The following is a 10,754-nucleotide window of genomic DNA, read 5'->3' as shown; positions in this document are numbered from 1 at the left end:
TTACATTTGACCCATTTATCCAGATGCGTCGTAGCTTAGAGACCGCGAAAACCACTCACTGTAGAAATTCTCTATGACCGAAAGTGTACCTGGCGTTGTGCGAAGATATAACGAGGTTGGCTCAGTGACAGAGGCAGTATGCGCGCTATCAGCCATACACACCCATAGCGTCCGATGTTGAGTCACAACCGCGTGAAAGTGATCACATGCCCGATAGCGTCAGCTTAAAGGGGTGGTGCCACCAAATTTGTAGCTTGCGCGTTCTTTGCTGTAAGCGTTTCCTATAGCTCAATGAAGCATGATGCACGCACCAAGATTCATGTATTCTCGCTAAATAATTTAATATCGCCTTTTGATGTGGACAACTTTCGGTTTTGGTTTCTGGGGGCCGAGGTTGGGCAGTGACGTAGAAGTGTAGGAGGCGTGGTCACGTGACCACGCAAGGCTGTGACGCACTTAGCCAGGAAGCGATAGAAACTCGGCGAGTGACGTAGCAACCGATGCTTTGCCGCTACTATAGTGAAATAGAATATATTCTAGTTCACCACAGCCGGTACGTACGTTGCGGAAGTGGCGGAGGTCCGGAGGTCACTCACGTTACTACAGCAGATTTAGTGTGACGTCACTACAACTTTCGTTGCCCATCCTACAGATCTACGTCAGTGTTGGCGCGCTAGCGATGGGTTTCGATCGGGAGAATGGGCATTTATGTACACTTTGGAAGTGAATTAAAACATATTCTAAACGTTTTCTGTGTCCGACCCTTCGTGTGGAATGTCCTTGCATACAGAGGAAACCCACAACAGGCTTGTTATAGCCTCGAAATTTGATGGCACCACCCCTTTAAAGGGACACTGAAGATAAAAACGATTTTTTTTGTATTAGTAAATTACAATTTCACAATACCGAAAGCACCGCTCTTACCGCGACAAGACGCTTGGTAAGCGAGAAAACGCGCAACAAGAAAACACGGGTGGTGACGCCGCCTCAAAGCTCCCACACCAGCTTGCCATGACGTCATAGATTTTGGCGGCGTCTGCTAGGGCCTACGTAATTGTTTGTCGTTAAAATTATTTACATTGCGTACCCAAAGCCGTAACATAGCGCGGCTCAGAAAACTTTATTAAACCAATGTGGCCAAAATACGCAAAAAGACTTCGAAATTCGTGACGTCACGCTGACGTTCACGTGCTGAAGTTACGGTGCGAAATTCAGACATGAAACTTTGACATACATTTCGTCTTCTAATAATTAACCTGTGGTGGCGAAATTATTGACAATAGAGTTCTGAAAGAACGATTTATATGTCTAAACTGATTTAATGTCTCACTTTAGTGTCCTTTTGATTCTACTCTGCTACATAAGGACTACCAGTGTTAAACTATTTGGGACGGAATCTTGTACACCTACCGCGGTGCAAGAAATGCTGTGACACCTACTTACGGTCTCTGTTCGGTTTTCCACGGTTCACGTTCAGCTCACGCATTTGCCCCGAAACCAGCTGTCGGACGTACGGCGACAATATGTGGCCAAGCGCCTGATCCGGGCATTCGAAAACCGAACAAAGGTAGCACTGGCGCTCGATTCCGCCCATGGTTTTACATTGTTAACTGCAACTGAAATTAGCGCAGTTGAACTGGACATAGAAATGAGCCAGACGACATCCCTTGAGAACTTGTGAAGGCACTTGACAAGTGCTCCCAGAAAACACACGAACGCAAGCGCCGTACTATGGATGCTTCTGTTTGTGTGTTTTCTATGTCTTTGTCCCATTCCGTGGCGTCGTTTCTTAACAATGAATCCGTACCGACCAGAGGCGTAGTCAGAATTTTTTTCAGGGAGGAGGAGGCAGGATTTGCCAACCCCCCTTCCCCCACCCGTCTACTCCATCGATATCGACTGGCCCAATTTTCACTTCTATACTCACGGGAACGTACACGCTGCGTTAACGTGCCCTGACCATGTTCATTCGTGCTTATGTATTATTATTATTATTATTATTATTATTATTATTATTATTATTATTATTATTATTATTATTATTATTATTATTATTATTATTATTATTATTATTATTATTATTATTATTATTATTATTATTATTATTATTATCATCATCTTCTTCTTCTTCTTCTTCTTTCAGTTACAATCTTCTACTATGCCAGACAGCTGATGACGCCGACGAAAGCATTGCGTACTCTCCAAATAGGAGTGAGGCTGACAAAGAAATCATGTGTAAGCTTCATATTTAAAATCATTCTTTCGTATAGTGTCTCGTCAGCGCGTCCTGTCTCGTCCGCTTATTTTCCAAAACCGAGCGCGCGCGTGTTACCCGCCGTCCCCTGAAGGATTTTCCTTCTGCCCGGTTCCGCGCCGCCGCCAAAATAAACGTGCCTGGCGGTCTTAGCGGCGCGTTAAAAACGCGTTTCTCGCATTCCCCCACCGCCTGCGCTGTACCCTATACCTACCTTCCCTGCTGCTTTCTTCGCCGTTTTGCTTTAGCGTTTTAATCTTTTTATTTGTTTGACTTTTGATTCTTTCACCCGTCCACCCAGCGTCGCCTGCGTGCGGCGCGCTGTTAGATAACCGGAAGGAGCAGCAGGGGAGAGAGAGAAGGGGATTTGTAACACCGGAGTCTTTCCTCCCTTCCTACCACGCAGCTGCGTGGACACGATAAGCTGGAGGACCGAGCCGTGTGCACATGCGCGAGCACACGTTCTCTTTCGCTGTAAGACACCGTCGCGTAGTCGATGGAGAAGGGCTTAAAACCTCTAGCACGCGGTTGCGGCCCAAACCCTCGTCAGGCTGCATGCGTTTCTGGCTAGTGGGGTCATTTCATGGTGGCATCGTCAATACGCGCTCGGGTCTATCAAAGCTTTAAAGGGACACTAAAGACAGAAAAAAAGAAAGAAAAAACAACTTTTATAGTAAACTACCAGTTGGTTGATTTGTGGGATTTAACAAACGTCCCGAATCGACTCAGGCTACGAAAGACGCCGTAGTGGAGGTTACCGGATAATTTTGACCAGCTAGGATTTTATTGTATACACGGAAGTCTCACAGTGCACGGGCCTTTCCGCCTCCATGCACCGAAATGCGTCTGCTGCGGCCGGGATCGAGCCCGCGTCTTTTGGGTCCGCAGTGGAACACCGTAATCACTAGGCCTGTTAAGTAAACTGCCTTTTCACAAAAGCACTACTCTTGGCGCGAGGACGCGTGGTATAAGGGCCAGAAAACGCGTCAAAACAAAACACAGGTGGCGACACTACTTCGAGGCTCCTGAATCAGCTCGCCGTGGCGTCATGTATTTTGACGACGTCCTCTAGGGCTTACATAGTTGGTTATCAGTAAAAGTGAAATGCTGTGTGTTCTAAGGACCCCAGCGGCTTAAAGCAGTCGACTTCAGGAAATGTTATTGAGCCAGTATGGCCAAAGTACTAAAGAAAGCATTTGATAATTCCATGAAGTCACAGTGACATACAATGATGATGGCTCGGTGCGAAATTTAGAAATAAAATAAGTGCTGGTGTTTTACGTGCCAAAAACAGGATATTTTATGAGGCACACTGTAATGGTGTACAAGCGGATTAATCTCGACCACCTAGGGTTCTTTAGCGTGCGCCTGAATGTATACGCGCACGGGTAATCTTTCCATTTCGCCCCCATTGAAATGCCGTGGCCAGGAATCGAACCCGCGCCCTCGAGCATAGCAGCGCGACACCTTACGTGCTATACCACGGTGGCTACTCGGAAATGCAACTTCGATCTGTTCTTTTCTAATAGTGAAACTATGATATCAAAATTAACGCCAACAGAGTCCCCATAAAATTATTTCCCAATGTGAACTCATTTTCACTAGTGTCTATATTTAAGGAAACTGAAGGGCAACACTGAGCTAGTTAAGTCAGGTAAATGATGTACTACCTCTCAAAGCCTTCACATTCGTTAATTTCACCGAAGAAACGTTGAAACGAACGCCACACTTACCTTTGTTGAATTTCGCGCCGAATTCTCAGCGCCAGCACGCCAATACCAGGGTTGCCACTGACTTTCGAGTAAATGTCGCCAAGCGAAGAGCAAAAAGTCACCAAAAGTCGCCATTTTTGTACAAATTTCGCCAAAAAAGTCGCCATTCTAGATATTTGCGGCATACCTAGTAATAAGGTTCCACTCACGTATAGCCCCGTGGAATACAGTGCCATCAAATGCCCTTAGATTATATTGACGTTTCTCGATGCCAGTCGTATCGCCCGTTTCACCATGGGAGTGCATGGTGCTGCTTCTCCGACTAGCCGCAAGATGTGCGTAGTGGCGCAAGGGTGAATGAATGAAACGCTCATGATTTCCTTCCATCCCTGTCCGCTCGTTTCAGAGGTAAAAGTGTGGTAAACCTTGGGCGAAAACCGTGAAAGCGTTGTTTGTAGACAGCTTTACGTACCCTTATGTGAATTAAAAGGATAATTAGGTTTATTGTAGGTAACACGACAGAATTCTTACAGGAACCGATCATTAGTGAGTCTTACACCTTTTCACTGTGAACAAAAGAACCCCATGTGGTCGAAATTTTCGGAGCCCTTCACTACGGCGTCTCTCATAATCATATCATGGTTTTGGGACGTTAAAGCCCAGATATTATTTTACTTATATCTACACGCGTCAATCCGATGCGTTATTAATGAATAGGTAGACAATGTGAAATGTTATTGCAGAAGAATTGATGTTTGCGCCGCCCATTTCAAAGATGTAAAATGTTATATAGCAATTGTTTTCATTGCACACGCTCACCAACAACAGTGAAAAATGATTCAATAAATAATTTTTTTATTGTACAAATAGCAGCGTATGCGCCTCTCTTCGATATTCCAAACAGTCTTTACGAGCTGAATTGGGGGTACTGAAACAGTGAATAAGTCACCAAGCTATACAGAACAGTTAGAGCTTTGGCGGAAGAAATGGTCGAAACACGCCGCCAACCCGTAGCCTAGCCCCTTCAGAAGCGAAACTTTATAGAAGCTTAAAGCACCTAAAGCCATGAACTTATAGTCAAACACTGCCCCCTCGCGGTTTGCAAGACATTCAGCTGACTTACATTTTGCTCAAATGTCGCCGGGGGACGTTCACTGCAGTATCTCCTGCATCTAGATGAATTCAGGAGATACACACGAGTTACAGGACGGACCTACCGAATGACGCGTAATGTGCACATTCTACTCGTAGGTCTAAAACCAAGAAAAATACAGAGAATGTTGCCGCTAATTCATTGGGAAGACACTGAGCTTAGGATGCATAACTCAGTGGAGACCTAAGCCGAAAATCGCCAAACATTCGCCATGTCGCCATTCATAATTTTAGGTCGCCACGGGCCCCTCAAATCCGCCAATTTGGCGAAAAGTAGCCACCATTGGCAACCCTGGCCAATACGGTTTCACTTTTCACTTTCAATTTTTTTAGAACTAATATGAATGACGAATGGTGTTCATAACTTTGGTCGGGCCGATATAGGTCACAGGGGAAAGAGGAGGGGAGGGGGTCTTGTAATTTAGTTAAACCGCGCGCACAAACGCGAACACACACACACACACACACACACACACACACACACACACACACACACACACACACACACACACACACACACACACACACACACACACCACACACACACACACACACACCGGTTGTTGGTTGCGGGATACTTTTTGTGGAAGATAAAAAAACGTGCGCAAGAATGTTGTTGTTGCATCGCGGTGAAAAGGACGCTATAGTCTATATATGTCAGTGCACAAGCACAAAAAAATTTCGTTTGTTTGCCGGTGGCTCGATAAAAACATGCACTACAATCTTTCCTGTGTTCTTGCCCCCTATACTGAACTTGTCGTTGCGCTCATGTTTTCTTTTTTTTGTTGTTGTTATAGTCATGCCAGGGGCGTAGCCAGAAATTTTTTTCGGGGGGGGGGGGGGGCACTTTCTTGATCTGAAGTGGGGGTCGGGCAGGCAAATGTGATCGAGTGTCATATTGAGCTCTGTATGCTTGGGGGGGGGGGGGGGTAGGGGGGGCACGGGCCTGGTGTGACACCATCACCCCTGGCTACGCCACTGAGTCATGCTGGCTGTTGATGCGTTTGCGCTCGTCCCTTGGTTTTGAACGCTTGTACGAAAGGGTAAAAGAGTGGGACGTAATAATTATAGGTACTGAAGTGGTGTGGGCTAGGTCCCGCATGCGTACTACATCAGGAATAACTTACAACAAGGTACGCGGAGATAGCGCTCGTTGGGCACGATACGTTATTTTGTTAATAGGCAGTTTTCGAATAGCGTACGCAAAGCTTTGCGCTGGCTTTTCGCGCAAATGCGCATGCGTCGTGCGCTAACCGCTTGCGGGCTCCCGTTAAGTGACGGAAATAGCGGGCCGCAAACGCTAACTTAGCGTACGCTATTCGAAAACCTAGCTTTAATATAGCGTACGCTAAGTTAGTGGTCCTTGCGGTCACCCGCTATTTCCGTCACTTAACGTGGGCACCCAAGAAGATAGCGCATGCGCAGTGGCGACAAACGCTAACGCAAAGCTTTGCGTATACCCTATTCTAAAACCTGATAGCTTTCGACCGACGTTCCCGCGTCGAGTTTTCTTCTACATGCCGCATTCATAGGTCTGCGACGTTTGCTGTGCAAAGACGGATGCTCCTTGCGTACCGAGTACGTATCATTATTTAAAAAAAATTTTTTGCTTCCATTTTCCTTACTTCAGTCTGTTTCTACTGATGCTTCCATTCTTTTCCGACGGTGGATTTCAGCGCTCATGTTCGGCTGACCGGCTGATCAAACTGTCGCCGGACTGCTACGTGAAACGCGTTCCGTGCTCTCGCGCGATGTTGGCGTGGTCGCAGCTGCGCAGGTGCGTCGCCGCGTACGAAAGGAGCTTCGAAGCAGCACGGGGCTGCGTTGCCGCTGGACAGAGAGGGTGGCGCGCGCGGGAACCAAAGCGGAGAAAGGAAAACCCCGTCACCTGCAGCCCCGCCAGGTCACGCTTGACCGATAGCTTTGTTCGACGCCGAGGTGGGGGGTAACTTCGGACTCATCGGTCTCATCCGTGTTGGTGCGCGCTCCGCGGGAGAGGCCGTGCACGCTCGGCTCTGCACCAGAATATCCCACGCACTAAACTTATTTCATAGCGAATATAAGCAAAAGATCGCAAAACGAACGGCTAATAAGGGAGAGTGGGCGCAACGCAAGTGCTGTGCCCACTCTTCCTTTGTACTCATTCATTTTGCGCTGCTTTGCTTATATTCGCTATGAATCGTTACCAACTAGCCTAGTGCTCAATCCAGGGGCGTAGGCAGAAATTTTTTCGGTGGTATGTGTGTGTGTGGGGGGGGGGGGGGGTCACCTCCTTGATATGAAGTGGAGGCGGGGCAGGCAGATGTGGTCAAGTGTCATTTTGGGCCCTGTATGCCATAGCAAAAAAAAAAAAAAATATCGAGGGGGCACGGGCCCGGTGTGCCTCCCCCCCCCCCCCCCCCCCCTGGCTACGCCACTGGCTCAATGCTATTCAGTGTAAGTTTATTTGTTTGCGGGTCTGAACTTTATTTCTTGATATGGCAACTTGTAATTGAAGTATACTTTATTAGGACGTTCTTGCGTCCTATTAAAAAAAAAGAAAGAAAAGAGAAAGCTAGACGAGGATAGGCGAAAGAAACGAGTGCAGACTCTGACTTCAATACTTTGGATATTCTTCGCACGTGGCCCGAAGTATAGCCCGCGCCTGCCGCGAAAATACGTATTATCGAATGACGTGAACTCAAAGCCATAATATCTCGAAAGAATGGAAAGCTGAAATGGTGTAGAAGTGCTGAAGAAGCACCCATCACAAGTGGCACGAGAAATCATTGAAGCGGATTCCAGCAAGGACTGGAAGCACACGCGTTAGTGCCATCTTTGTATGCCATCATGCCTGCTCAGGAAGCGCGATGTCGTAGCCAGTCCAATCGTGCCATCACTGTGATGATCATGCGGTTTCCTCTCGGTGTGACGTTTGGGTGATCTTGCTTATTGCTTTCGTGCGGCGGTGTATTACATGCATTCTGCAATTAAAGCCAGTTGAAATTCAGCGCTTTGTTCCTTCTTTTGACTCGCTCGGTGTGGTCTTTCTTTTATTTTCTCTCTCTCTCCATGTTTTTTCCGTTATTTCCGTTTTAGGAATGATTTCCCGACGGCGCAATTCGCATTTTCGTTTTCGATTGAATGAGTTAGTACGGCGTTTTATTTTGAAGAGCCGCGAATACTGACTCGGAGAGGATACCGCATTTTTCCCAAGTTTTCATTATTGTTCTATTCTTTTTCTAACACGAAAGTGTTTTATGCCGGGGTCCACCAAGACTTTCATGGCGTATTTCCGTCACGGAAGTACGTCAGCAAAATGAACGCCATCAGATAGCAAAGAAAAAAAAACAAGAAGAAAAAGACCCGTTAACAGGAGTCCAATCCACGACCTCTCGGTCCGCGACGATGTCAGGCGGGCGTTTAACCCACTGAGCAACCGCCAAACACATAAGGGAGGCTACATGAACGCGCCTTTTACACTTTCCTCTCACAGTGCTCTTCGGATGGATGGTTGGATGGATCGATGCTAGGAGCGTCCCCTTTATAACGGGGCGGTGACATGTGTGCCGCCAGGCTCTAAAATAAAAGCTTCGTTCGTTGTCTCCGCAATTAGTTCTGGCAACGCGCCGTTGCTGCTACCGTCCCATTCGGCGCGTTTCCAATACGGAGACGTGTAATTTCATCAACGCTTAAACACACCGCAAGGTGGCAGATTTAGATCAAGCTTCGCTCATAGCATGCATCCATATCGACAAATAACTCTCCGACGCTCGCTTGGCGCGTTCCCCGCTCGCCCTGTGGGAATTAACGGCCATGGGAGAGGGAAGACACGACGCTCGTCGCATTTATCTTCGCTTTTCACGACGCTTTGAAGGAGTGCATAGCGAGTATCAGTGTTTACTATGTGCTTGTTCATGCCATCTTTGCGCGGGATTCACCATGTCCGCGCCCAGGTATATCTTGACAATTTCAGCTACCGCGAGGGTTAAATCATGATCATGGGCATTAGTCGTCAGTATGGAGATGTGCCACTAGGCGTCAACGTGGGTGCATGCACATCAATCGGTGCTATATCTGCCAAACAATAGCCATTGTTGGAAGGAAAAAATGATGCGCACACACATAAAAACACGGACTCAGAAGACTCGCACGAGTGCAAAACTTTCCTTTCATATTTTCCTTCCAAGTATGAACCAATTCGCCCAGCAGCAAGTTTTATTGAATAGACATGGTACAAGCTCTCATATACCAGTGCACTATAAACAATCAACCACTTTTGTGACGACACGTTTATTTCACTTTTGTGTTATACCGATTCCTATGACTGAGGGATCAGCCATCTTCTTTTTTTGTTCTTTCAGCGTATCGTAGAACACATTTCTTGTGCCCGTTTTGTGCCATCATGTACAAAAAGTACGGCAGAGGGGGCCGCGCGTGTGCGTAAATATTACCCGCGAACAGATGGTTGTTGAATGTGGCTAATGCGGGCTCTCGTTATAGCGGCATATAGTGCTCGTCTTACAAGCGCCTTCTTAAGAAACCGTTCGATCATCGCTTCGCAATCGATTGACCGAGCAGCGCGTTTGGATAGGAGACAAACAGAAAGAAAAAAAAAAGACTGTTGAAACCGTTGGATAAATGTCGAAGACCATAACCGTTGGTTTCGTTTTTTTTTTTTTTTTTTTTTCAGGCTTCCTATTTACTTGCAAGCTCATTCAGAAGCATCGCAATGTCGCTTTGTACGCTACAAACTGCCGTCGCTGTTTACTTCAGTTTACTTTTTTGTAAAGTGTCGCTATATACTTCAAAGATTTTAAAATAGGAGACAGCGGTGAGTGTTTGAAAAGAAGTAGAATAATTTTTATCCTCGTTCGAAAATATTAATGGACCTGTCTGCTTATCATCCTTTCTGTTCTCTTTTCTTAAATTCTTTTTCCCGATTCTTTGTCGACCCCGCACTACACGGCGGTTCAGAGCGTGTTGTTCGCCCATGCGTCGGTTTACCGCCGTTGCTAATCCCTTAGAGGCGATAATCCCTCGCCGGGCGTATATACCTCTCCGGGATTAACGGCCACACAAGAAGAGGAGCACGATGAAGAAGAAGCGTTGAACGTTGTTGAGGAGCGATGCTTCTGGCTCCTGCAGCCGCTTCGTGGGTCACGCACGCTGCCGGCTTGCAAAGGATGCGACAACGACGAACAACAACGTTGCCAGTTTGTTGGAGTGAAAAAAGAGGGGAAAAAAATTCACCGGTGAGCCTTTTGAGGGCAGGCAAGCCGTATGGGCAGGCGTTGGTTGAACGTAAAGCCAAACACGTGGTTCATGGGTCAATGTAATAGAGAGAAATACGCCTGGAACATGGCTGTCCGCAGGGGGGCGCAAAAAGGGGACTTGCCCCCCCCCCCCCCACCTTAGCAAAAACAGACCCCCCCCCCCCCAAGTCCTGCCGACGCCCATGGCGTGGATGGGAGGGGGATAGACGCATGACGTTACATAGAGATGACACGCGCACGAAAAGATTTGTAGCGTCATTCTTAGGGCTAGAAACAGAACCGCGGAACACTTACGAATAGCCAAAGAGACGTGCCCCCCCCCCCCAAAAAAAAAATGGCGGGGCCGAAGGGAAGGAGGGGATGTGAGGATCCCTAGACGTT

Source organism: Rhipicephalus sanguineus, chromosome 11, assembly GCF_013339695.2.
Source record: "Rhipicephalus sanguineus isolate Rsan-2018 chromosome 11, BIME_Rsan_1.4, whole genome shotgun sequence".
Lineage (NCBI taxonomy): Eukaryota > Metazoa > Arthropoda > Arachnida > Ixodida > Ixodidae > Rhipicephalus > Rhipicephalus sanguineus.
This window is presented reverse-complemented; position numbering follows the sequence as displayed.